The 27731-nt window shown below is 37.1% G+C and overlaps 1 pseudogene; it reads left to right on the top strand.

The window, feature by feature from the left end:
* The first annotated feature begins 418 nt into the window (after positions 1–418).
* Positions 419–27731, top strand: LOC113066748 (POC1 centriolar protein homolog B-like; annotated as a pseudogene).

Genomic DNA, 27731 nt, shown 5'->3' with positions numbered 1-27731 from the left:
TGTTTAATCCTATGGTTACAAACAACTGTGCAGTGAGAGAGAGAACAGTTGGTCGTTTTATTATTATTATTATTATTATTTAACATTTTTATTAAAATATTTTGTGTGTTTGCATATGTATCGATATTTATTTTACCAGTAATTTCTCTAAAGGCATTTGTTTAAAATATTTGGCTGGTATCTGTAAGTTAACTCTAACTAACTCTACAGACAGTAATAATCTTCGCAAGACAATCTTGCAAATCTTAGATTTAATCCCAACACGCCTTCTGTTGCATTATGAGGATGATTAGCGGTTTCCGTTGGTGCACACATTTATATGCCCAAATTAGTATTTTGTCATTCCAAATATGACGGTATAAATGAAAATATTTAGACGAAATTTTGGGTACATTTTCGCCGTTCTGTTCAAACCACGCTGACTCGATGACTCCGATCGTGATTGGTTTGGTCTAGGCGAACACGGCTGGTTTGACAGATTGGGAAGTGGCTCAATATGAAGAAGTTACTTCTTCACTAACAAAACACTATGAAATTAGCTTGTTTACTGCTATCATGGTATTTTGTGCATGCACTGTTATCATCGTTTGTTGAACATACACCAAGTATCATGATGTTTTGATGTTCATGACAACTTCTTTTGCAGCTACTGAATCCTGTGACAAGAACCTTATGATCTAGAACCTCATGCCTAAACCCAGAGCATTCAGGTTTGTGGGTCACACAGATATCATTACAGGAGTCCATTTTTCTCCAAGTGGTTCTTTGGTGGCATCTTCATCCAGAGATCAGACAGTTCGACTGTGGACACCCAGCATGTGAGTGTGAACAGATGCCCTCTTTTGAGTTTCAATGTATTATTTGTATCATACATTAATTATTCTACATGTGCATTGCAGAAAAGGTGAGTCGACTGTGTTTAATGTACACAGCAAGTGTTCGAAGCTTTTAGTTCTCCAGCGATGGCCAAAGGCTGGTCACGGCCTCAGATGACAAGTCAGTGAAAGTGTGGGGTGTCGAATGGAAGAAATTCCTCTACTCTCTCAATTAGCACACCAACTGGGTGCACTGTGCGAGGTATGAGTCTATGCATGTAACCTTTCCGGTTTTGTCACATAAAGTGGGATCTCTCTCATTGCCGCTTGGTCTGTCCCTGTCAAGGTTTTCACCAGATGGTTGTCTTGTTGCTTCCTGTGGTGATGACAGGACGGTTCGCCTCTGGGATACATCCTCATGTCAGTGCATCAACATTTTCACAGACCACGGAGGGTGAGAATTGAGTGTTGCTGGTTTTTCCTGAATCTTTTTTTTCCTTCTCAGATTACCGATATTTCAAATGGTCTGTTTAGGTCGGCAACATTTGTGGACTTCAATTCAAGTGGCGCGTGCATTGCATCATCAGGAGCTGACAACAAATCTGGGATATTCAAACAAATTAATACAACATTACAGAGGTAATAGAAAAGAGATCGTTTTGCATCATACGTGGTCATTTGTTAAATAGAGTCAGAGACTAGTCTTATTTTAAAGCATTTAACTTGCATTTGTCTTGCAGTTCATAGTGCATGGGGTCAACTGCTTTTCCTTCCATCCATCCAGAAACTATCTGATCAGTGGATCAAGTGACAGTACAATGAAGATCTTGGATCTACTGGAAGGGAGGCTCTTGCTAATAGAAAATTTGAAACCCAACTGAAACCATTAGGAATTTATCAAAAAAAAGTGACAATTCTGTGAGCACCCTCATGTCATTTCAAACAAACATTCTGTTAGCTTTTTGGGACACAAGGGAGAATAATATATACAGTTTTGCCATACAGTGAACATTACAATTTCTTTTCCCTTTTTTTCAGTTAATTGATTTTTTTTTTGTGAAAATTATAATTATAAATAAATATTGACTTTTCAAATTTCAATCCTTAACCTTTTTTTTTTTTAACTGTCCATATTGTCTATGGTAAAGCTGAAGACAATTTTCCAAATAAAGTATTCTTTTTTTATTTATTTTATTATTTAATTTATTATTTAATTATGTCCAGTTTTGAGCTTTACATATCTGATCATAAACTGTCACTGAAAAGCAAGAATCGCATAAAAATAATAAAAAATCTAAAGTTGTATCTGTTAATGTTAATTATTGAACCTGAGCTGACATGAACTAACACTGAACAGTTATATTTTTATTAACTTATAGTAACAAAGATTAATAAAATCTTAACTAACTGGACATTATTGTAAAGTAAAAAAAGACAGGCTTAGAATTACGTTTTCATTTAGGGTGAACTATTCCTTGAATTTGATGTTTATTTAGTCCTACAGTCCTGAATTAAACACCCTATCTTTAGAGGAAAGGCTATATGTATTTTCCCTCCCTGTTCTCAGGGTCCAGTGTTGGCTGTGGCGTTTTCTCGAGACGGAGATCTGTTTGCTTCAGGAGGTGCTGACTCTCAGGTTATTGTGACCTTACGTTTGTATTACTATGCAGTCACTATCAGACAGATGTCACTCATGCCTGTGATCATCTGTGTTTCAGGTTCTGATGTGGAAAACTAACTTCAATTCGCTGAATAACAGAGTTCTGTCGAGCAAACGAGTCACTCCAGATCCCACTCCACACCGGATAGACATTTACTCTCCATCATCTCATCGAAACAGTGCTCAGAATGCCACAGTAGAGGTCATTGGCCACAAATGCATAGCTACTACAATACCCAATGTGTTTCTCAAACAGTACTGATTTTCCCCTCAGGGGTCAACACAGTAATACAATCCAGGGCATTTCAGTCAATGTGCACACTGCATGCGTGTTTATTTGTGTAATAATCACTTTTTTTTTGGCATCAGTGCTCTCATTTCCTTAGATTAATCCCATTGTTGCTGATACTCAGTCTGGTGACCCTCAGGTGGTTGAAGTGGGACGTGTTCTTTTCTTCATGGCGGTAAGATCTGAAATCAGTCAGGAACTGTTTAATGTAGTCAGAAGTGTTTCAGTCCAACCACTAGGGGGAAATATAGGCCGGCCAATGTTTGAGCCCTTATTGAACAGTGTGCTCTCACTGCAGTCACACACTCTTTTGTCATGTTTCATTTTAAATAATCACTCCTCATTTCATCAGTATTTATTAGCATTTCATCAACATTATTATGGTTTTGTCTACTCCATCCACTTATTTTCTCTGGCAAATCTAGCATGCTGTCATGAAACAAAAAGGGGGACAAAATCTTCAGAAATTAGTCAATTCATGTTAATTTTCCAATTTATGGTTTTCATTTAAATAGCTATTCTGATATTCAGATTTTTTTAACCATACTATTATTGTGAAAAAAAAAAAACGCAAAACTTGGATTGTTTAACATATTCAGCTCAACAAGTGTTGTTTGTGTGGCTGGCAGCTCTCCAAACCCTTATTATTTACTGCGTGCCTTGTTCCGATCCGAATTATGGGAATGTCCTCGTGCTTCCGTGCAAAATGCTGCGCTTTCTGCTTTACAAGCGGATTGAGGAAATGCAGTGAGACGGCACTCAGCAGACTGTGGGTGCCTCTTGTGTTTACAGGAAGTCTCTTTCTCTGACCCTTTCTCTCCCCCTCTCTTTTTTTTTGAGCCCAGTGGTTTTAGCTGTGTAGAGTAGCTCGAGCGTGAAAACAAAAACACACCAAGCACACACACGTGCCTAAAGCTGGGCTCTGATGTGACCTCACTTTGCCGCTGGAGCCATAGACTAATAATAGACTCCTCCACACAGTGACTTCAGCTCTCTCACTCACTGCCTCTCTCTTCCATTTGTCCATTTTGTCTGTACACACTGTACTGCATGGAGAAAACAATTGTCCGGCTTGGACGCCTGCACACTTATTGACTATTCGATTAGTTCTGCCTCTAGACTCACTGTAAATGTGTTGACTAGTTGTTGATCATGTGACTTCAGTTGCACTTGTTCTGTATGGTGACAGCCGTGTCCTAGCATGTGTTGCAATGCATCTTTAACCACATTCATTTTTTGCAAGTCCTATCCGGATTTGATTCTGATTAATGAGTTTTAAATTCAGTTCCATTCAGTTATTGATTAGATTCTGTGTAATTTGGGAGTATTTCAGTTGTTATGACGAGTTATGAAAGACATTTGCTTTCTGCTAATGCTGTAAATTCCACAGGGTAGTGTTTCACACTGTTTTGAACCGGTAACTTGTCTTTTTAATCTAGTCATTAAAGCTCATAGGAGACATTTGTTTGTGAGTGAAACTACATTTCGGTGAACAGCCTCTTGCCAGGAACAAAAAGGGCTGCCAAAGCTGCATGGTGAGTATTCACATAAGGTAAACATTAACCCACTGACTAGTCAACTGCTCCTCTGAATGAAAGTTGACTAGGAAAAATTAGCAATAGAGCACGTGTTCACTTTTTCCATTCATACTTAACAACATTGGCTCAGTCCTGTCCAGGACACCCTCCTGAATCCAGGACGCATTTACATGGAAACCCTGTCATTATCTGGCCTTGAGCATCCCACAGTCCCTTAGGACAGAGTTTCCTCATTCTGCTTCCCTGCCTTGCGTGCGTGGGAGCAAAGACAGGAGGAAGTGGACGGCAGAGAGAAGTATGACCCGTGGCGCCTTTTTGTGTGATGCTTCCTGCCATCACTTCCTCTTGACTGACTCTCTGGATTCCTTTTAGTTTGAGTGTGTGTGTGTGTGTGTGTGTGTGTGCAATGATGCCATCTTCAATTGGTGGAACTCCTTAGCATCTTGGCCCTTGTTGACTCCCTGATGCATTAGGTCTGCCATGCATAGGCAACAAGAGCAAGTCCAGAGGCATCTGAATAGCAAGGAAAGGACCACGACCCAAATGACCCGATAGCACTCAAGTCACGGACAAGTATTAGCTTGCGTCAAGGAACTCCTAGGTCCGGTGGTTAGCAGTGGTTCGTTGCATCACTTTTTTTGTATCCAACTCCCACCGCTTTTCAACAGTTCATTCAAATGTTCTACTGTCAATAAAAGCTGTAAAAAAAAATATATATATATATTAATATTAGTGCTAGGCAATGATTCAATTTTTAAATCGTGATTAATCGCATGATTGTCTGCGTTTAATCATATTATGCACAAAACTAATAATACATTCAAAAGTAGTGTAATGTGCATTTTTTTTTCATTTAAAAGTACTGCCATATGAGCAAAAACGTGAAATAACATTTGTTTTACAAACACTTTAAACAAATAAGATGCCTTTTTACAGCAGTATTGCTTTTACATAGTAGCAGTATTTATTGTAAATCTTAATTTATAACATTAATGTAATTAAATTAAATATAAAACAAGCTATTTGTCACTATCAGGACATATTTTATGGTTTGTTATAGAATAACAAGTTATGCTCCGAGTCCTGAGCCTTGATCATAACATTATAGCAGGTACGTTCCTATTAGAGACCTGCACTATTGCGAGACCCATCGCAGCAGAGTGCGGCGCGGGCCAACACTTGATGGGCGGGTAGAGACTTGTGTGTGCGGGATACTCGTTGCATTCTTTTCTGTCAAAAATAACAGTGCACAGTGGTTTGTGAATGCTGATGCTTAGCTTAAATAATTTGATTGGGAGAATCCTCTCCTGTGACCCATGATTTGTCTGTATGTGTATTCAGAGCCAGTGAGTAACAGACTTTCATAATAATAAAAAACTGTAAACGAGCAATAAAATAATGATTGTTTATTCATGCGTTAATAACACGTTAAATTGCCCATCCCTAATATATATATATATATATATATATATATATATATATATAAACATAAATGTTTTTACTAAATAATATAAAACTATTCTATATCAGTATATGTATATCTTTGGTCACTTGAATCGATATGTTTGTTTTTTCGAGCAAACGTACAGTGCAAAAGAGATCGAGTTAGTCGCAATCCAATTACAAAAATCACAATATATTGAAACTTGTATCATATGGTGAGGTAGATGTCGATACTTTGTGTATGGTAAAAATAATGTTTTACTATTTTGTCATATTTGTAATCAATAGCAAAAATTATAATAATTGAATTATTTATTTTAATTACAATATATAATTAATTATTTGAATTATAATTATAATTTTTATGACATACCACAATAGCAGTATTTAAATGAATTCTTCAACAGTATGCATCTATTCAGCACAGGTCAGCAGCTTAGGAAGTCTGATGTGAAGCCATTCTACAATTTAGCTAGAAATCAAATCCAAATAGGATGTCCAAACATTTTGTGATCTTTATACAGTAAAAATGAATTATCCTTGAAGCTCCGCAAGGATGAATTATCACATTTTTGTACAATATTAATAGGTAGCCTACCACTTTATTGTAGTTGTATTTAATTACCATGTTCTTGCATCAAAAAATGGTCTAAATCAAAAAAATCTAGATGTATTTATTGAAATTAAATATAGATGTAATAACATAGTTTTTTAAAGTACAATGTAAAACGTATGTACATAATAAGTGCATTATGTCAAATGATTCATTTAAATGTAAGTACATAGTAGTTAAAGAGAAGTGTTCGGAAAGTATATATTTTATTTACATTTTTGCATTTTCAAATGCTTTAAAATTAGTACTTAAATTAACATAAATTAACAGTTGAACTAATCAAGTGAAAACCCTGAAGATGAAACTTAATTTTGCTGAACTGCTTTAATTTTATATATTATATAGCTGATTACATTACATGCAACTCAATGTGCATGTTTGTTTGAGGGTCTGTAAATGTGTGCGCTCCACCTGGTATAACGTTTCTGAAGGTTGCTTGTAGGGTTGACAGACAGGAAGCAGGCAAAGAGCCTCTTCCTGTGTTGTGAAGAGCAGGAGATTGGGTGGCCGCGAGGTGTGGATACCAGCTTGAAGGCCTGTCACCGGCTCCGGTGACAAGACATGACATGACGGAAGTAAATCGCTAAAGATAGCATGGCCCAGGGGAAGGTTCACTTTCCACCGGGAGAGCTTTGAGAAAGATAGCCTTACAGGGAGAGAGAGTGACTTGCAACCCTCAACCAAAAAAACAAGAGCCGTCAGCAGGAAGTGCTGATTGATTTGAATAGCATTGCATTGGGAGAGACATCCGATGCACTGTTTGTGCTTTTTCGAGCTGTTTACTCTACCTATACAGTGAAACATTCATCACACCTGTCATTGCTGAAATGTAGGTGGTAAAGTGTGGAAATATGTGTTATTGTTATGCAACAACAGTCATGTTATCGCAAATTGCCTTTTGTTATGTGGGCGGCATCAGCACTGGCGTGATTGCACCTTTTTCTGGATTCTCCTGAAAGTGCAAACTGAGGCAGATAATTGAAAAGGTCACTGCAAAAGTCTCATCTGTCCATAATCCCCTGCACTGACCTCAGACGGGGACTCCGGCAGACAAACAGGCGCTCTCACATCAAAGACACAGGAACCCGGGCAGGTTCATCACTTATTCAGTGTAGGGCGCACCCGGAAACTCAGTGTATCCGCCTTAATATTTCATCTCATTTCTCGCCCATTGTGTTTGTCTGCCCCTGTTCCTTTCTTTTTTTTCTCCATTAAATGTTGTTTTTCGTCCATCCCTTTCATCTCGTTTTTCCATTCATCTGTTTTATCTTCGGCTTTTTTCGAGTTCCACCAAAGGCTATTGACCCCTCTCCTAGAATAGAGCAGCTCCATCCATTGAGCCACACTGGCACTTTAACTGAATGGCTGATCTCACTTCCTCCATTAAAGCAGATGGCTCCTAAACAGTCCAGACCTCATCTTAAGTACCTGTCAAAACGGAGCACCTTCACATTAAGTGCAGAGTTGAAAGAACCTTATCAGATTCTGGTTTAGAGTCTGTTTTTCCTCTCTTACCTGACATTCTCTCTCTCTGTGATCTCTCTCAAGAGTATATGGTGGCCCGGTGGGGCATTGCTTAAAATACGCTGACAGTCCATCAACATTGATTCTAAAAATAGTGGGGCTGTACTATTGCAGGTAACAGGGACACCTCAAAGACAAACTGTGAACTGCTCTCCTGAAATTCACTCACTGTGCTGTCCGTCTACACAATGCATTCCATTCAGATATTATTAAAAACAACAGGTTTACACATTATGAGCAATTTTATGCAGTAAAGTGTTTTGTTTGTGTACGTTTTTTAACACCACAGCTACAGTTTGGCCTCTTCAGTGCAGTGGAACCTCTGTAAAAACATGGCAATTAAAAACACGGGCCACCCCTCCATGACCCTGTACTTTAAAAGAGAGGTGCTGCATGCGTGGTTTCGGGGTTTATTTTGATGCTCCATTTCATACTGTCGCTCTCCTCTTCACCTGTATGAGTTATTTTTAACGTAGCATGAATGGAAGGTGGAAGCGCCTCTGTGAACTGCGTAGGATGAGCTATCAAAACATCGCTTTTCACTGATGGAAAAAAATGAGCTAATTTTTCTAAGCGCAAAAACAGCTATGAAAACTAAACCAAAATTAACCTGCACATAGTCTTGGTTAATTTGTTTTGTGGAAGTTTTATTTTTAGGTGGTGTAGAGGTGAGTTTTGGTTGGGTTTGTCGGAAAAATAGAGCTTAGGCTTAGATAAGATTTTTTTCCTCACTTGGCATGAGTGTTCCAAATAAACAGGGCTAAGAAAACAAATCAGCTTCCTCTGAGAGAGAGCAAAGGAGGGTCATGGACTCCGGAGGTACAGCTGAAACTCAATGCTGGTCAGGGTTAGAGGGTAAGTTGCATCCCCCCGGCCCACCTGTTAGGAAGCCATTCGTTTCTATTCCTACACCAGCCCTCTCTCCAGTCTCACCAGTCTCACTCTTCCTGATTGTTTTTTGTTTTTATGTCGTTTTGTGTTTTTTTTTATTTATATTTTTTTTTACCATTATTATTTTATTTTATATTTTTAAATGTGCATTTTCCATGTGCCTGAAAAACACATTTCCCCCTTCATCTGTTATACCTGTAATGTTTTACCGGTAAATTTTTTTGTCTTAAGGAAGAGGATGTAGAGACACCTTTATGTTGACTTTTTGATTTCAATCATTTTCACCATTTTTTTGTTCAGCCTTTACAAATGAAAACTGACCCAAACTGAATATAAAACTTTAGCATGTCAAATAAAAAAAAACATTATTTTTTTGTAGAATGACCTTTGTACACTGACCTTCTTCCTGTTATACTTTTCACACTCTTTTCCTGTTTGTTTTTCCTGAAGTCTTAGGCCGCGGCCCTCCCTGTCTCGTTCTCTCACACCAACCCTTTCCGACTCTGTTTTCCTTTCTCTTTTACGCAAACACCACACGCACGCCGACAGCACCACTGTTGCCTGTTTGGCGTCAGCTGGCTTCGGCAGCTCACAGTGAAACACGCAGGGAATGTCCGTGACCCTTTGAACCTCAACCCTTCATGTCCCGCTCTCCTCTAAACCCCATCATCCACCTCCAGCCACAGACCCGTGAGGGCTGTCAGGCGCCTCTCTGCCAACCCGTCTAGGCCTTACAGTCTTAACCCTGCACAAGTCACAGCATTCTATCTTGCCTCTGGGAAATGTTAGCATTACTCATTCTGTTTCCCCTCTAACCCCTCACACCTACTCCCTTGAAGATGAATGGAAGTCTTCGGGTTGAACTGGGTTGGGGGGCTTTGACGGGAACTTTTAAAGCCCAGCTGAAGTGCACTTAACCATAAAGCTGCACATTCCTCCCAGGGACTCCTCGTGTGAGAGCACCGACTACATCAACAGCATTATTCACGTCTATCTCGAACACTCTCCAAATATGCAATTGAGGTCAGCGCAGTCCTTATCTCAAAGTGTGTTAAAGTCTGTTTACACATGACCTTTTAACCCCTCAAACACTGATTCAAATGCATTTCCCAAGCTGATGTTAATGCAACCCATTAAAGAGATTTTATATAAAAAGTCTCTTTTGTTGCTGGAAACCAAGATCTAGTGAAGTGAACCAGTTTTAAAGATGAAAACCAATGAAATCCTGCAGCGGTTTCCGAGTTATATAGTAGCATTCCTGTTGTCTTGCTGGCTTGCAATTAGTGACAAGCTCATTGTGTGTCACAGTTTCCCACAGCTACTTTGCAGCAGATTTTGTATTAGCAAGTTAGAAAGCAGATTATCCAGCATTTGTGTATAGCAATGAGGTTTAGCTCAAATGAAATCCCACACAGTCACCCTCTTGTCTCCATGCATTTGTGAGTTTCCCTACATTGCTCTCTGATGTTTGTAAGTGACTTGTTTTGCTGTTTTTAAGCCTGATAGCAAGCTGTAATAAAAAAAAAAAAGGAATTACACCAGTTAACCAAAGAAAAATGAAAAGCTCTACAATGTTATCTGAAGTTTATATGAAGTTTAGCCTGGTGTAAAGGAATCAGTATATTTATTGTGTGCTAACCATGTTGTTCATACTTGATGATCAGGAATTTATTGATAACACATACCATAATCTTAGTAATCCATGATGAATTGGATCCATATCAGTTATTGACCTCCATTATATCTAGATTTATTGCTGTTGGTTGATATTGGATATTTAATTGTGCAAGCTATTTGTTTTTCATTTTGATTACCTTTGAAAGAGTGTAGAAATCAATCACTGTACAATAAGGTTTAATTTGTTAACATTAGTTAACTACATTAGAAAACATAAACAATACTTCTAATCAATTTATAAAGTTTAGTTAAAGTTAGGTTCAACATTTACTAATACATTATTAAAATTAAAGTCGTGTCTGTTAACATTAGTTAATGCACTGTGATGAAATTCCTCTTATTGACCTTTGTATGATGTGAATATGAGTTCTATGATGAGCAGACAGGATGTTTATAGCCAGTGTGGGGCCTCTTTTCCATCAGGCCGGAAGCTAGATCACCATTAGCACAGAACTGAGAGAAACCTCCTCAACCTGAGAAATGACCCAGGGTCAGAATCTCTCCATCTTTCTGCTCTCTTGCACTGGAAGTCCTTGCAGAACACTGGAATGGTTCCAGCTGGCAACCGTTTTTGTGTGTTTGTTGCATCAGGATGATTTTTGTAACTTGTGTGTGAGAGTGTGTAATTCACAAGATCGGTGTCATACAGGTTTTATTGTCATGATTTGTTTATTACTGTATATACTGTTACATCTACAGTATAAAGTAGAAACTACAGATTTTTGGGGGGAAATTATGCACATATATACATATCTGGATTTTTTATTGATTTAATACTATTTTATTTGGTATTACATCTGATACTTTTTCAGATGCCTGATTCTGAAAAGCTGAACCTCAAACACATTGAATAGCTGGGGCTCATTTGGAAATAAAAGTCCTCCCACATCAGAAAAAGTCCAGGTATTTCACCATTCACAGTTTCAAAGCATGTGAAATGATTGGATAATTTAACATAACTAGCAACGACTCCAATTCCTAATACCGTTTTATCTTCCTAACCCCCTGACTCTGACATCCTTCCAGACCTCGAGTTAGCATATTCAGACACAACAGCCCTCTGAAATCTCATTATCCCTTCTTCATTGGCCATTGCATGATTGTATTTTTAGAAACCTGCGCCGCTGCTGGAGGGAAAATTGGTTGCTTGCTTCACCTCCGCTTCCCCCACATCTCTCATGAAGACTGCATTCATCCCACTTTCTCTTTGTGCTATTTACAGACTACCTTATGTGAGGGCAATGATTTAGGAAACACACTAAACAAGCGCTTCACTGATGTTCCTGATTTTGCATGGATCAATCGGATTAGCCAGAATCAAATTACAGGATGTTTATCCCTATAATTGTCTGACACGGCAGAAGTCAGATGTCCAGCAATGTTCTCCCTGGGTTTTGGAGAGTTGACACTGCCCTCATTTTCTTACCTTTGCTCAGCCAGATGTGTTGAGGGTTAACCTGGGAGTCTGAGGCTCATATAAAAATACTGCATATAATACATAATGGAGGGTTTACATCATGCATACACAGGTAATCATTACTACTTGAATCTGGCTAGACAAACTATACGCTTTCAAATTACCACTCTATCTATGCTATAGTCATCCAACAACAGCGACGGTGGATGATTTTAGAGATGCTGAGAGGGTTTTAACATTCTGCTTTTTTTATTTACTGGCTTCTGGCCAGTAATTCAGATTTCTGCCTACCCTGCCAAAATTTTCACTAAACTCAACATAAAAAGATACATTCAGAAGTCTTTATGAATTATGATTTATAATGTTTTTATATAAACATTCAAATAAATTAGTTTTGATTTCATTTTAAATGTAGATTTTTCTATATATCAATTAATAATTATTTTAATGCTGCATATTTTAACACGGTCTATTATTATGCATTTTTCACATTGATTCTTTTAATTATATTTTACATTTATAATTTTAAATGTGTTGGATTGATTTTGCAATACTTAAAGTAATTTATAACTAATAGTTTTGAGAACACTTAACAAATGTAAAATAATTGAAAAATAACTTATGCAAAATATATAATATAATAAGATTTAAAATAGTAATATTATTTAAAAAATAATTAATATACGTTTTAAAGCAAAGATTTGCAAATTGCAACCAAGCATCACAAAAAGATAGCCCTGATTCAACAGTCCATCTGTATTGCTGCCATTTGTGTATCACTGTTTGTATTTGTGTATCACCCCATTGTGAAAAAACAGGTGTTGTGGAGTATTGTTGGGGTTAAAAAGGGGTCATCAGGTCAAATGATGATCACAAGTAAGTGAAGCCATTATGGAGGTCACTCAGCAGGAGTCCTTGTTGAATTGGAGACACAGGGAGAACCACTTTGAATTTGAAATTACTGTATTTTTGAGCCAACTTTGGGTCGGGGAAGTCCTCTATTGCATGCTTTGTTCTGTTGTGGTCATTGTCGTTAAGTCCAAGATTAAAATGACAAGTTGTTTTATGGCCACCCTTGTCTGCTGCCTCCCCTTTTAACACTGGAATCTTTTATCGTCTTACTGTAAATAGCCTTGGGTTTCGGGTGAACCACAGTAATGGGACTCTGCTGCCTGATTACCTTTAGTATTGCCATGAGAAAGCACAAATGTAAACAGAGGCTCATACTTTAGGTTGCAGGGGAAGGATCTGCTTGACCTCAACCTAACCTTCAAAGAGGTGATGGAAGAATTGTGGAGGGATGGTGTATGTGACTCTCTCATGTTTACTTACACAAGTGTGTCTACATTTTTTCCAAGCCAAAGCTGGAAAACATCCGCGTCTCCTCATGTCGGTCCTCTTTCCCGTCATTCTCTTGACCCGCATTGACCCGCTCAAGGCAGCAGTGGCTCAGGTGTCAAACCCAAAGCTCATTCTGGACATGCCACACCATTTTCGCTTCCTGTGTTTGTTTTTTTTTTCTCCTTACTGATATCCATCACTCTAGCACATTGAAGTGATGGGAAGGAGATGTTTTTTGGTTAGGAATAAAATTGGCCACTAGTTTCACACCTTTCAAGTAGTAGGTGTATGTGATATGCCAGAGATGCCCAAACTCCTGTCTGGAGAATGATCGGCAGTCTACTTAGCCTTGCTCTGGGAATAGCATGCTGTAGTCTGAGCTTAAGTGTCATGTTTAACATCCTCTTTGGCACTGGAAAAATGGGATTCCATCCATCTTGTCCTATGTACTTCATAGGATACTGAAAATGTTATCCGAAATGATACAGTTTTATGGGAACTAATATTATTAGTAGTAGTATTAACTCTGCTAAGGATTATATTAATTACAATAAATAAATATTAACAATATGTAATGCAAAAAATACATTATTATTATTATTATTACTACTGCTAATATTAATTATATTGATAACAATAATATATAAATAACAATTTAATTATTATAATTATTATATTTCATAGATTATTATTACATCTACAAAAAATAATAGCAAAAATAATAAGATACTGTGCATTAATTTTAACAATTATTATTATTAATATATTAAAAATAAAGCAAAAAGTTATAAAAAATATATTTTGAGATTTAATAAAATTACATTTAACTCTGTGATTAACTTATTACTGTTTAGAGGTAAATATTTGAAATTTAACGTCAGCTGTTAAACAGTATGACACATCTGTAATTCTTAAAAAAAAAAAAAACCTACCATTAGTTTTTCAAGCCTGTATAATCAGAATTGGTCTTTTTTTGTAATGAATAAATCCTTGAAATGTGATGTGACTCTAGGTTTTTTTGGAAAGGAATTCATTGGCCTTTGAAGGCCACGTGTTTTAGCAGACTTCTAAAGCTGTAGGGTTTGAGCTAATAGGTTTTCAGAGAAATCAAATCATTGGAACTTAAAAAAAAAACAAAACAAAAAAACAATATGGGCATGATGTTTCTGCGTTTAGCCTAATCAGCTTGAACTAGAATGAAAAGGTTTTACTGTCTGTTTCTTGCCCGTGCTGCTTGAGCAACACCATGCTTCAGCTTACAGCCAGATAACTTTATTGTAATTCAGAGCTATAGTGAGATGGTATGAGATCTTACTGAAGGCCAGAGGCCCTCAATTGATCAAATAAAGTAATGTCTGTATTGAACATCCTAGACTTTCCATATATTTTGGAATTTTAAACATCATTATTTATTTACACACAAAAACACCAAGAAACAATTGAAAGAGTGCACCTGTAGTTTTACGTTTTCAATTTGAATTGCAGGTGTCATACCTATTTAGAGCAACAGGAAGCTCTTCTCAGTAATCTGCCGCCTCTGGCACCGGCTCAAATGAGAGGAAGCACAGGGGAGCCTTGATATTCTGCTTTATGGGGTTGACCTACGGATATGCAGCACTCAAGAGCCTGTGGCCTTTCCACATAGTGAAACTATTCTCAGACTCCTAGGCGCCTTAGGTAATAGAAAAATACTGTAATAAGCTTAAAAATTAGGGATGTTCAATATACATGTACTATATTAATTATTGGAAGGTATTAGAGATTTCTTTTAATTAAATGTATTATTATCTTTAAATGTATCAGTATCTGTCACTATCGGAATTTTAATTGTGCATACTAATTTCCTCTATTTTTACATTTCAATTTTCTTTGCCATCATCTAAAAGCAGTTAATCTCTTTAATTAATTTCTTTAATTAATCTAAAAAAAAATTAATTAACCTTTAATTATTTATTAATGCTGTTAAATGTAGTTTTTAACTGATTTCAGAATATCAAATATGTTTTCAATCTTAAAATATAGAATTTATTATATTATTTACCTTTTTAATTTAATAATAACAATAATTATCATCATTTTGAATTATATTGCATAATAATGATAATAATAATAATTACAGTTTATATGTATCATTTAAATATATTTCATTTGTATAATTATTGTTATTATTATTATTATTATTTACTAGTAGGGAATTTTTCTATTTATTTAGAAAAAATAATGTAGATTTTTTATTTAAATTAAAGAAATGTATCATTTATCTACCATAAAATTATTATAAGCTTATCAGTACTGGCTGGAATTGTATTATTAGTCCATCTACTATTAATTGCACTGAACAATCTTTTTATTGATAATCATCATTTTCTTTTAAGATGATTTCACCATCTTGAACTTGTTGTGGTGCACTCTGGGATTGCCTTCTACACAAAAGATTCATGCAGAAGTATAACTTTCTAAAACAACTATCTAAACTATCTAAAACAGATACCTTTTGAATCAGCATTTTGGAAGCGTGTTTCTAAGTGGGTAATAGGAATAGATTGAACCGTATGTCAAACAGATTCTCCGGCTCCTGTTGCTCTCAAGATGATTTGACGTGAAGGTTCTGTCTGTCCGGTTTGGGGAGTAACGGTGGAGTTGAGAGGCGGCACGCTGAGGCTGAGACTCCCTGGCAGAGCTTGGTGAAGCTGGACCCTGTGCCACCTGCTGCTATAGCTGTCAATCAAACAGCTGAACTTTCACTCTGCTGCAGTGCTGCGAGCTTGTAAGCAGGGATTAGTGAGATACTTTATGCTCCACTTCAAGTCAGAAAAATGATTTAAAATATGGAAGACTCGTGTGTGTTTTTCATCCACTGATTTACAGATTAAAAACAACAGTTGGCATTCATTACTAGCTCATAGTTTTATGTTCTGACTGGTTCTGCTTACTCGTTTTATGTATTAAGCAATGTAATACGGAAATGATTTTCTTCCATGCCAGCTGAGTGCATCATTTGGCTTGTGTTGCAAAGAGGGGTAAATATGAAATAAACTGCCTAGTTCTTTGAAAGCTGATTTAAAAAAGTTTAATGATACGAAAAGACGCACAGCAGACTCCTGCGAGGGACACAGCCCGTCTGCCAGTATTAGACTCAGCAGGGAACACAAAAGCAAGCAGGAGAGAAAGTTTTTTTTAGTTGGGTGTAATTCTTTACATTTATTATCAAATGTTATTTATGAATTTAAAAAAATATATTTTTCAGGGCCACATCATTTAAATTTCTCTCTGTAATAAATGTTACATTATTCAAAATGTATATTTATTAATGACAAATTATTCCTAAGATTATGAGGCTCAGGTCAGATCATCTACAGGTATAAAGTATACTTGGAGCTGCTCTCCATTATGTATTTGGATTGAGAGAAATGTCCACAGCATTTCAAAGAAAATCATTTGACACCAGCAAATCTCCAGTAATTGGCAAACCACTTTTCAATGATCAAGTACACCTTAAACACCAGGGCTACGGCCACACAGCTTCTGTTCCTTTCACAACCTTGTTTCCATTTTGGCTTTCAGCATTCTACTTCACAGCAGTGACTCTTGTGAGTTCACATCAGCAATCGAGGTGTCGCCAGCTCATCTCATTTCATCACGGTTCGTGCCTCACTAATTGCAATGTTCTGTTGTAGCTAATATGCATTTTTTTCAGTCTAGACGAGTCCATGGGCTTTGGACCAGACAATTTCTGACAATGTCCCTTTCTTAAATGGCAAATCCACAGTATTCTGGCTCTGTCTTAGCTGCAGCTGTGCACAGCCGACGTTGAGCAAGAGAGTTAAAAATTAAAGCAGAAGTGATTGAGAGAGAGGAAGAAAGAGAAGAAGAGGGCTGAGATCAGAAACTGAAGTGCTGACTGCACCTTAAAATAAGTGGAAGTGCAGTGAGGGTGGTTCCAAGGAGGGACAAAATGTTAAAAAATAGCAAAAAAAAAAAAAAAAAAAAAAATATATATATATATATATATATATATATATATATATATATATATATATATATATAGTTAAAAAAAATGTTTTGTAATTATAATTATTTTTAGTGTTTATATATTTGGTTTAATTTACTTTTTTATAATCAATACAAATTCTAAGCAAGTGGACAGCATATTCCAAATACTCTTTCTGAATATCATATTACTCAAAAAAATATATATAGTTTATAATTATAGTTTTGTATTTTTTATTTTTATAAAATATATTTAAAAAAAACTACATATAAATGAGATATTTTAATGTGTGTATAATGTAAAATTGTGTCAGTTTTAATTAATTACATTTATTATTTGTTACATTAGGTTATTTTAGGTGTAGTCTGTGGCATTATGTCAAAGATATGTTATATTTGCCATAAAATACCCAGATCATGGGAGTGTACACTGTCACGATCAGTCCATATGCGCACGAAAGGTATTCTCTTTGCTTCATGAAATTAAAGTTGAAATGAACTATGTTAACAATGTCCTCAATAACTTCCTGGGCCTTGAACATGGAAGTTCTCTTGCTATCTATGGAGGGTCAGAAAGCTCTCGGATTTCATTAAAAATATCTTTATTTGTGTTCTGAAGCTGAATGAAGGTCTTACATGTTTGGAATGACATGAGGATAAGTGATAAATGACAACATTTTCATTTTTGAGTGAACTATTCCTTTAAACAATTTTAGCTGCTTTCATTTTAATATTTGACAGTAAGCCTCTGCATGTCATCTAACCTTAGGCCCACTTTCTTTTCACACATTTTATGAATATGACAAAGCTATTAACAGTCAGATCTCCCACTGTCACTTAAGATTACACAATGTGCCACATGTACAGCACACAGCCTTCATGTGTCAAACGGTTTTACAGCATAGTAGTACATCATGTTCTCATTTAACCTTTTGCAAGGGCTTTCTTATCTTTTTTCTCCCACACATAAAAGAACAGTTGATTGTGAGGCCACAAAAAGCAGAAGAGAGGATGTGGACTCTCTCTCTCTTGGTGTGAAAAACAGTTTGCTGATGGGGGTTTGATCTAACATGTCTCAATGAGGTGTCAGTTGGATGCGTGATATCTTCTGCTGATAGCAAAGTTTTTACAGGCAGTGGGCTGTTGACCTTGGTGTTAATCATTGGCTCTAAGATCAGTAGGGTTGTGCATTAAAGCCTAGATAAGTACAGTGTTTAAGTGCTCATTGGAGAGCTAGGTTTTTTTTTTTTTTGCAAGTCTGAATTTCCGATACTATTGGACTTCGGCTCTTTTTTTTTTTTTTTTCACCCTAAGATTGTGCAACCTGGCTGATATTGTGATGATTATCAGCATTTGTTTGCTCATAACCTTTTTTTTTTTTTTTCTATGAATAGTTTGGTTATTGGTACCAATCTGGCTTCGGCTCTTCACTGTGATGTGAAGAAGTCCCTCATTATAGTAAAAAATATAGGTGAATGACCTCATGTAAGGTTTTTGGTTTCTATTTGGCTAATTTTAAGGACGATAGAGAGGACAGGAAATGATGAAGCGGAGGAAAACATAATGATATAGGCCATACCTTTATTCACTGGGATGATATCGACATCTATATAATACATTTAAAGGCGAAAAATGCATACAAAAATAAAGTAAAATTATACAGTGTATATATATATATATATATATATATATATATATATATATATATATATATATATAAAATGTGTGTGTGTGTGTGTGTGTGTGTTTTATGTATCTTATATAATATAATTGTTTACTTTAGTAAATAAACTTTTTTCTGTTTGACGTATAGACAGATAGCAAAAGTTCGAAGTAGCGACAGGGATGTAGCACAGGAAGTTAAATGTATCTTGAAAGCAGTCCGTGCAACTTGTGTGGCATTTTTCCAAGTCTTCTTGAGCAATACAATAGCTTTGTGTGGCACACAGATCATAATCATTAATAACTTTTTTTTCTTTGAAACCAAGTAACTGTAAACCGTTGTGACTAGGTTGATTCAGTGAGTTGATTAGTGAATTCAGTCTGATTAATGAATCATTCAGACTCAAACTCACCATGCCTCTCTCTGTTTTCCCCATTCTTGCATGACCCACATCTACGGTGCTCTTAGCCGGCCGAAGGCAGTAATAATCAATTACCCACAGGGAGAACTGTGACATCAGTTACTCAAAGACAGCCGAATTTAATTTCCTGCCCTCCATCCGCAGCGTAATGCCATGTTAATGGTTTCCTGCTCTGAAACATTACGGCTGCCACAATGAGCATCAATTTGTATCTGCTACGAACAGCACCACAATGAGCTTGACCTGAGACAAACACTCTTCTCTGCCATAGTCTGTAGAGTTTAAACGGTACACCGAACAAGCCTTTGCAGCTTTCTGCTTTTTAACTCATTTTATTACATTGATTAGGTAGCATTGACAATGTTGCTGCAAAGTTATGTTTTCTATGACAATTGGAATTTTCTGTGATCTTTTTAGATTGACAAAAACACCAATGTTCAATTCATTAACTAATCATTCTTTTTGAATGTTGATTGTTTTCAATGAATTGGTCAAATGAGTTTTAGTCTGAATAAAAATAGTTTTTATTAGAAACACTTTCTGAATTAATGTTTCACATTTATCAAAAAGAAGCCAAATTGTAGCATTTAGCGTGTTTTTGATGTAAAGCTTGTACAGTAACTAACTACTTTGTGTAAATGATAATTTATAGCTAAGCTAGCTTCATTTTCTGAGTTTGCTCAACACTGAGGCCGACTATGTGTCATGCAAATCCTGTTTTTAAGATCTATATTTTGATCCACTCCTACAGTGGCATTTTACCCGAGGATAGTAAATGAATTTCTGTTTGTGTCTTTGTTATGGCAAATTAAAATAGTGCATAAACTGCACCTTCAAGACTTAACCTTCATTTCCCTCCCAGTGACTCATCTGTGCCTTCTCCGAGGGGCTACATTTCCTCCTACACATCCTCAGTTGACACCACCACCACCTACAACAAAGCCTGTATGTTTAACCTTGCCTGCATTCCAGACAACAGGGCATAAACAGTAACAAAAGGAGCCGCGTCCCAGACAAAATAAGCTTTGCAGTCGACGTGCAACGAACTTTGGTCTCTCTCGCAAAGTTATTTAATGCTGAATTTTTCCATCACGACTCTGCCTAGCACCGTGAGTCACAGGCTCTTGAGTGTAAAATGAATGGAGGTGTGTGAATGCTGTAGAACGTGCTGGATGAGGAAATGATGGACATGGTTTCCAAGAACTTGGTCGCTTTACTGTACTCTTCATATTCTTTGTGGAAAACGGCACCAGTATCAGCAAAGCTAAAACTGATTCTCAGGCTTGGATCAAGTATAAGTATTCATTTCTTTCAAAGGAAAACATTAAAACTTTGGTGGCAGTTAAATATTTTTCTTTTGCAAGAGACTATTCAACTGCTTTAAATTGATCAAAAGGGACAGTAATCACAAATACATGCTGTTCTTTTAAACTTTCTGTTCCTCAAAGAATTCTGAAGAATGTATCTCAGCTTCCACAAAAAAATATTTCAACATTTTTAATAATCATAAATGTTTCTTTAACAGCAAATCAGCATATTAAAATCATTTCTGAACAATCATGTTACACAATAATGGAGTTATGGCTGCTGAAATTCAGCTTTGCAACACAGGAATAAATTACATTTGACAATACATTCAGACAGAAAACATTTTCAATTCATTATAATATTTCACAATATTTTACTGTATTACAAATAAACCATATACTACTATTGCTACATCTATTATACTACTAGAAATAAACAAAAAAAAAGTATTATTTTATAAATTGTAATATATTACATTTTTATGGAGGTTTGGGGGGGGGGGGTCCTCCTCGGTCTCTATACTGTGAGGCAAGGACGGCCCTGATGTCTGCCTTACCTCCCGTCAATGTCACCAAACCTTTTTGATGCCCAATCAGCACAAGGATATGCCCTCAATTATCTCAAAAAAAAAATCTATAAACATTTTATTTTCATTTTCCATACGTTTCGGTTTTGTGATTCCTTCCATCAGATTGGTGTGCGCAGATGCGCCTGATGACTCATCCAGTCTGTGGGATCTGAAACTGTGCCTCTGATAGGAATTGGGTCACAATGCAGTATTCGTCGTCCCTCTTTTCCTGTTTTTGTTGAGGGATCCCCCTTTTCTGCAAATGAGGAATTCACACTCTTTACTATTCACTGTAATGAATTGCAAAGAATCCTCTAATGATATTACTTCATTCTGTCAGATTTTTAATTAAACTTACGCTTTTATTCCAGATTAATGAAGCAGGTTCATCAGTGCAGTTTGGTTTGAATAAGTGAGTTATATCATATCCTGTGGACTTGGCTTTTAGTGGTTTCAGGTCACTCATTGTGAACACAGCGTATGCAGAGCGGATGAGAGGGTACTGACCGAGATCTGCGGGTTTTATTGCCGTGTTTGTTTGTGTGTTGTTCCTGATGAGGGCATACACTTCAGTCACTGTCAGAATGTGACATAACCACTTAGTCACAGAGCTGGGAATAAAATCCTGCAATTTTGTGGCATCTCTGAAAACGGATATTTATCTACCCTGAAGCCAGCGTGTGGGCGAGCGGAGAATGGTTTGATAGGAGAACAGACGGAGAGGGAAAAAGGAAGCGTCTGCTTCCCCTACCATTGAGTGCTGGAACCATCTCTGATATTCCAGTCTTTCAGTACAGCTTTGTATTTTCTATCTTTTTATCTGGAAGACTTACCAAACAACTCTGCTTTTGAAGCCCAGGGTCAGAGTTTGCGTGTGTGTGTGTGTGAGTGTTTCTCTCAGAAGTGTGTGTTCCTCATTTAGGGACAAAGACCCATTTCAAAGCCCATTCCCTGAGCATCGAAGCATGCCAAAGCAAAAGTGGGTCCTCTTCGGGCTTCACCCGTCACCTGACCTCCTGTGTGAAGCTCATGGTGCTGCAGACAGCTGTGGTTTAGGTCCGCTGACAGGATGTGGCCTGCGTTCAGAAGTGTTGGTTTCACTTTTCCACTAGTCCAGCCAGCATGAGGGGTCAAATCATAAAGAAGTGTCAGAGTTGGCTTGCAAAAATAGCCGTCAACGTAATCATTGAAATAGGACATGTGCAAATATGATAACATGACATAGCAGTGCAGTGATTTTTACCTATGATGGACCATCCAGACTGATGTAACTGGCTTATCTGAAATGTGTGTGTGTGTGTGTGTGTGTGTGTGTGTGTGTCTCTGTGTACACACACAAAATTGTACACATAGACACAGAGATGATTGAACTGTTGTACTAAATCAATGTCACATTTGCAAACACCCTTGATAATCATTTAAATCTGCTACTCATTTTATTTAATCACATACTCACAAAATTTCATCATAATCTCCCTACACTGCACAATGAATGTCTTATTTACCCCCCTGTCTACACTGTGTTTGTAATAATGAGAGGATTTGTGAACCTGTATAACTCAACACTGAACAAAACTTTGCGCAGCGAGTGGATTCTGATTAACATTGTGTTCAAGTAATCAAGAGTGACTCGATGCTGCAAAAACACATTGTAAGTAGAAACCCTTGAAGCTCCCCTGATCAAATATGCTGATCGGGTCAGTTGCACTGGTATTCCTAAATGTTTTTTTAACAGTCTCACGCAGTAGTTTTTGGTCGCACTGTAGAGCCCTGATTTCATTTTCCGTTTCAGATTTACAGATTATCTCACAAACTAGGTGAGTAACTCTTCTGCCTTCATCTCTCGGATTCTGTAATACTGTAGCGGAAATGGAGAAATAAGTGGGTTTAGCTCACATTTCCTTCCCAATTTTAATACTATCAGCCCTGTTAATAATGCAGGAAGCATAGGACATCTGTACAGTAATATGAAACATAATCCATCCAGCGACTGGAGCCAGATACTAGCTTAAACCCCATTAGACAGCCTTTAACAGATACTTCACACATCAGAAACCAGCCTCTGATCTACAGAAAGACTGTTAAAGGAAAGAGAGATGGAGTAGGAGTGCTGAAAATGACATGGTGGTATGAAAAGGGCAGCAGGTCAAAGAACCAGTGCCTCCTCTGATATCAATAAGCATTTCCTTGTACAATACAGCACACTTTAATGGTATTACATGGCATCCTGTGACAAGGAAAAATATGTTCTGTCACAAGACTAGATCAGTCATTGGTTTAGTGGCAGTTAGAGGAGGTTTATATGATTTATAACAATAAAACCAAACGGTTTTTGGACTTTCAGTGCCTATCCTTGAGGAAAAGCGTGCGCTACATCAACTGAAGGACGATTTGGCATTTCTTTCACCGGCACGGAAACATCGTTCTCATATTAGCGCTAATGAGGAACCGATGTTGTTGTGAGGTGTGCATTGAGAAGGTGTCTTCCCATTTCTTAATGAGTATCCAACCAGACACGACTTCAGCAGCTGCTCTGATCTTGTCAAGTATCCAGTCATTATGTTCCATTTCCCGAGTGTTCAATGAGTAACAGTGATATTTCAAAGAGTTGTTGGGGGAGCTCATAAATATTCCCAATGGCCCAGTGAAGTGCCCGCTTAGCTGCCAGCAAGCCTGTTGACATAAATTATATCTCCATTGGCATAAAGAGCCTAAGTTTGGCCTCGGATCTGAATGAATATGTTCAAACTGTAATGTCCCACCTGTGCCCACTTCAAACTTCAGACTGCAACACTGTTTTTGACTGAACACAACAGTTGTTCATAATGTGCACATTCTCAGGAGAGATTGAAGTCTTCTTCTTCTTCTTCTTCTTCTTTTCTTCTCTCTTCACATATCGCTTGCACTGTCACCAAGGAAACAGAATGAGTGTAACTCAGTGCAACCACAGGTACACTGTTGTCATGGCAACTGGTGCAGAAATCAGGAAGAGGTCACTCATTCATCCTGCAACATAGGCTAGTTTCTTACCCAGTCTTAGCTCATTGAGTAAGAAGCACTTGGGCAAATTTGACCTTTCTGCTTTGGTAAGGCAGCATTATGTGTGCTTAAAGCTCTAATGTTAGAGCTGTTACTGCTTTGAAAAGGTTACCTCTGATTCTTCCTAGAAAGCCCTAGAAAAATCATATAATTTATTTTCTTATGCAATAAACCATATGGTCTGTGTCCATATACTGCTTGGTTCTTTTTAGTTATTAGCCCCTTTTACACAGTAAAACCAGTAAATTGCCGTAAAATTACCGGAACAACTTCACTGGTTCACACAGGCAACATCGTTCTGTCTTTTTACTGGTAAAGCACCATTCATATGTTAGTTCCAAAATACTGTGAAATTCTGTGAAATCATTCACCGTATATGACATTTAGGCTCTGTTTACACCAGTGAGTGTTCATTCTAAAACTGTATTTTAAAATTAAACTGATCCTCGTTTACACTTGCATTTTCACTGTGTTTCAGGAATGTCCTCCATCCACTCTACACAGCTGAAAAGTCACGTCACTTTAGCATTCATGTGGGTACAACAAAGAGCATGCTGTTATTGTTTACACGGTTGTCAAGGATACGCAGAGCGAATGTGCCTCACGTGCCTCGCTTGAGAATGCGCTCAGGAGAGTTCTAACAGTTCGGACACTGAGTGAACCAGAGGTAAAAAAATAAAAGAAAACATAATACTGTTCAGTTTCTTGCACAGACCGATCGTTTTGTGTCTTTACACATCAGTGTATTGTAACGAGCCGCAGGATTTTTTTTTTTTATTATTTGTTTTATTGTATGTTTTAGCCGTGATTCTCATCGACTTACATTATAAGACTGATAGACTGCAACGGTTTGTGTTAAAGATCTTTGTTTGTGTTCTACTGAAGAAACAAAGTCACTTACATGCTGGATGCCCTGGGAGTAAGCAGATAAACATAAAAATTTTTGGGGGGGTGTTGAACTCACTCTTTAAGGATGCACTTTAGTAGTTTTAAAAATTGTATATTTTATATATATATAATAACAGTAAATAAAAAAATAATAAAATTATTGTATTTTTTAAATTAACAATTAATACAAGTTAAACAAAGGCTTAATATACAGTTAAGGCCGGGTATTATTGCATTCATGCCATGCATTGAAAAACGCACAATTTATTTTGTATTTACATTTTTTGATTGTATGGCAATAAAATTGCATTTTTTCAGCATGAAATGAAAGTTCACCCTATATATTTTCTAAATGCACCCACCATACATTTTTTATTTTAAAATAAACCATTATACTCGGTAGGATGTCACAATACAGAAGAAAAGATTTGTCACTACTTTCGTTTTATCACAACTTTACTGGAGCCATTAAAGGTACAATATGTAATATTATTTTATTAAAATATAAAAAAAACACTAGAACAGTGTTATATATGCTGACTTGTGTACTTACATTATCCCAAATGTTGTGCACCAAAGATGCTTTAATATGTTGTGCGTTTTATTAGACAGAACTTTCAAATGTATCTGAAGATGCAAGGTTTGGATCGTAGCTTGAGTGAGGTCTGAGAAGTTTGTGTGTAAATGAGGCTAGCAGATGTTGCCCAGATGTGGCTGGTGGGTGTCGGAGGACCCCAGAACGGACCCTTTCACACACTGACAGCTTTGTTCACCTCCTCCCTCCCTTCCTAGGCTGTGATGCTGGCTCTCATGCCTGAGTTTTGAAGTCAAGACATTGCACAGGAAGTAAGGGGCTGCAATCGATTTTCTTCCTGCATTAGGGCTGGAATGTATGACCCTTCCCTCCTCCTCATCTTGTTTTCCGTCCTCCTTATGTCTCTGTTCTGGAGCTGGTCAGGATTTTGGTTATATGCATGATCGGTTCAAAGGCCCGTGTTCTGATTCCATGTTTCCATCATATCTTATTAGCAAAAAAATTTTTTCCCGTTGATCTAATATGTTTACCATAGTGAACCTGAAAAATAAAATGGTTCATTTCTGTGTCAAATCAACCAAATTTCAGAAACTTCCTAATATTTTAGGAATATTTTAATAAACTTTTCTAATATGTTTTCTAAAGAATGATAAACATGACATGGAGCAGCCCAAATGTCATTCCAAACCCATATGAACTTCTTTCATGCATGGAATAAAAAAGTACTACATAAAATAGTAAGGGTAAATAATAAAATAATGCACTGAAATTTAAGCAAGTGAAAATATTCAACCGAAACAGGTGTTACTAAAAACAATTATTTAGGTGTTTCACTATATAGAATGAAAGTGAATGGGGACAAATGTTTTTGAGCTCCAAAAACCACAAATAGTACCCTAAAAGCAGTCCTTAAAAGTCATGAAATAGCTTTGAACGAGGATCAGACCAAAAATGTTACCTATTTTGAGGAGTTTATTGTGAAAATAGCACCTGGGACATTCTGCTAAACATCTCTTTTTGTGTTCCACATAAGAAAGAATATCAGATTTGGAACATCATGATTAAATGTTGACAGATCTTACATTTTTTGTCTCCTTATTCCTCAGGATGTAAGAAGCCATGACTGTGCAACAAGCCGCAGAGATCAGCCCATCTCAGGTCCAGGTCAGACTCATATGCGACCCAGAGAAGAGGAGGATGAAGACCAACAAGAAAGGCTTGCTGGTGGCATGACAACATCTAGATAGGAGCGCTCGGGTATCCCATTAAGCTTTACTGGCACTCTGGAGAATATTGTGCAGCAGTTGGACATCCTGACCCAGGTGAACTGCTTTTTTGGTTGAATAATCCTGTTTTCTAGATCTACAGAGCAAATCATGTCAGATGTATTTCGTTTTTCTAGTCAGATCCAGTCATTACATTAGGAATCCTCTCAATCTGGAATTTTGTGTAAGGGCAATAGATTTCCTCATGCAGAGTTTTAACACAAATTAACTGCACTGACCAACAGAAAGTGATTTCTGTGAGAGCTGTGTTTTATACATTGCTACTCTTTATGACAATAAACAGTGCATCTTTTTTGTCAGTAAAATGTGACTTTAACTGTTGGTTCTCTTCTCTCAGACCGTTGCCGTCCTTGAAGAGTGTCTTACGCTGACTGAAGACAAACTGAGGACATGCCTTGACAACCAGGTCCTGCTTCTGCAACAGACACAACAAGTGGATGGATCTGATGAGGAAGCCGAGGGACAATCTCTGTGAGGGAAACCCCGGTGGTCCTCACTTCAGTGGTAATTTCCTCTGGCCTGCAGAGGGGGACAGGCCAAATTCTTCTCTCTCTATTTTTTTTTTTAGTTTAAAGACATCCAGCTGTGTCATTCTGAATGAGAACATTGGACTTAACAATGTAAAAAAAAAGACACAAGATGAAAAGACACAAAGCAGTATGACGGAAGGGCAGGAGGGGGATTTGAGGGATCATACAACATGCTCACCCCCCAAAAAACATTAATGGTAACAGCCGAGGACAGCTGCAGCTAAGACAACATACTGGTCATGTTTTGACAGCAGCGAGCAAGACATATCAGAAAAGAGACTGATAGAACAGACAA

This window comes from Carassius auratus, chromosome 50, assembly GCF_003368295.1.
Source record: "Carassius auratus strain Wakin chromosome 50, ASM336829v1, whole genome shotgun sequence".
NCBI classification, from domain to species: Eukaryota; Metazoa; Chordata; class Actinopteri; order Cypriniformes; family Cyprinidae; genus Carassius; species Carassius auratus.
Note: the sequence above shows the minus strand (reverse complement) of the source record. Positions and strands in the feature narration are given on the sequence as shown.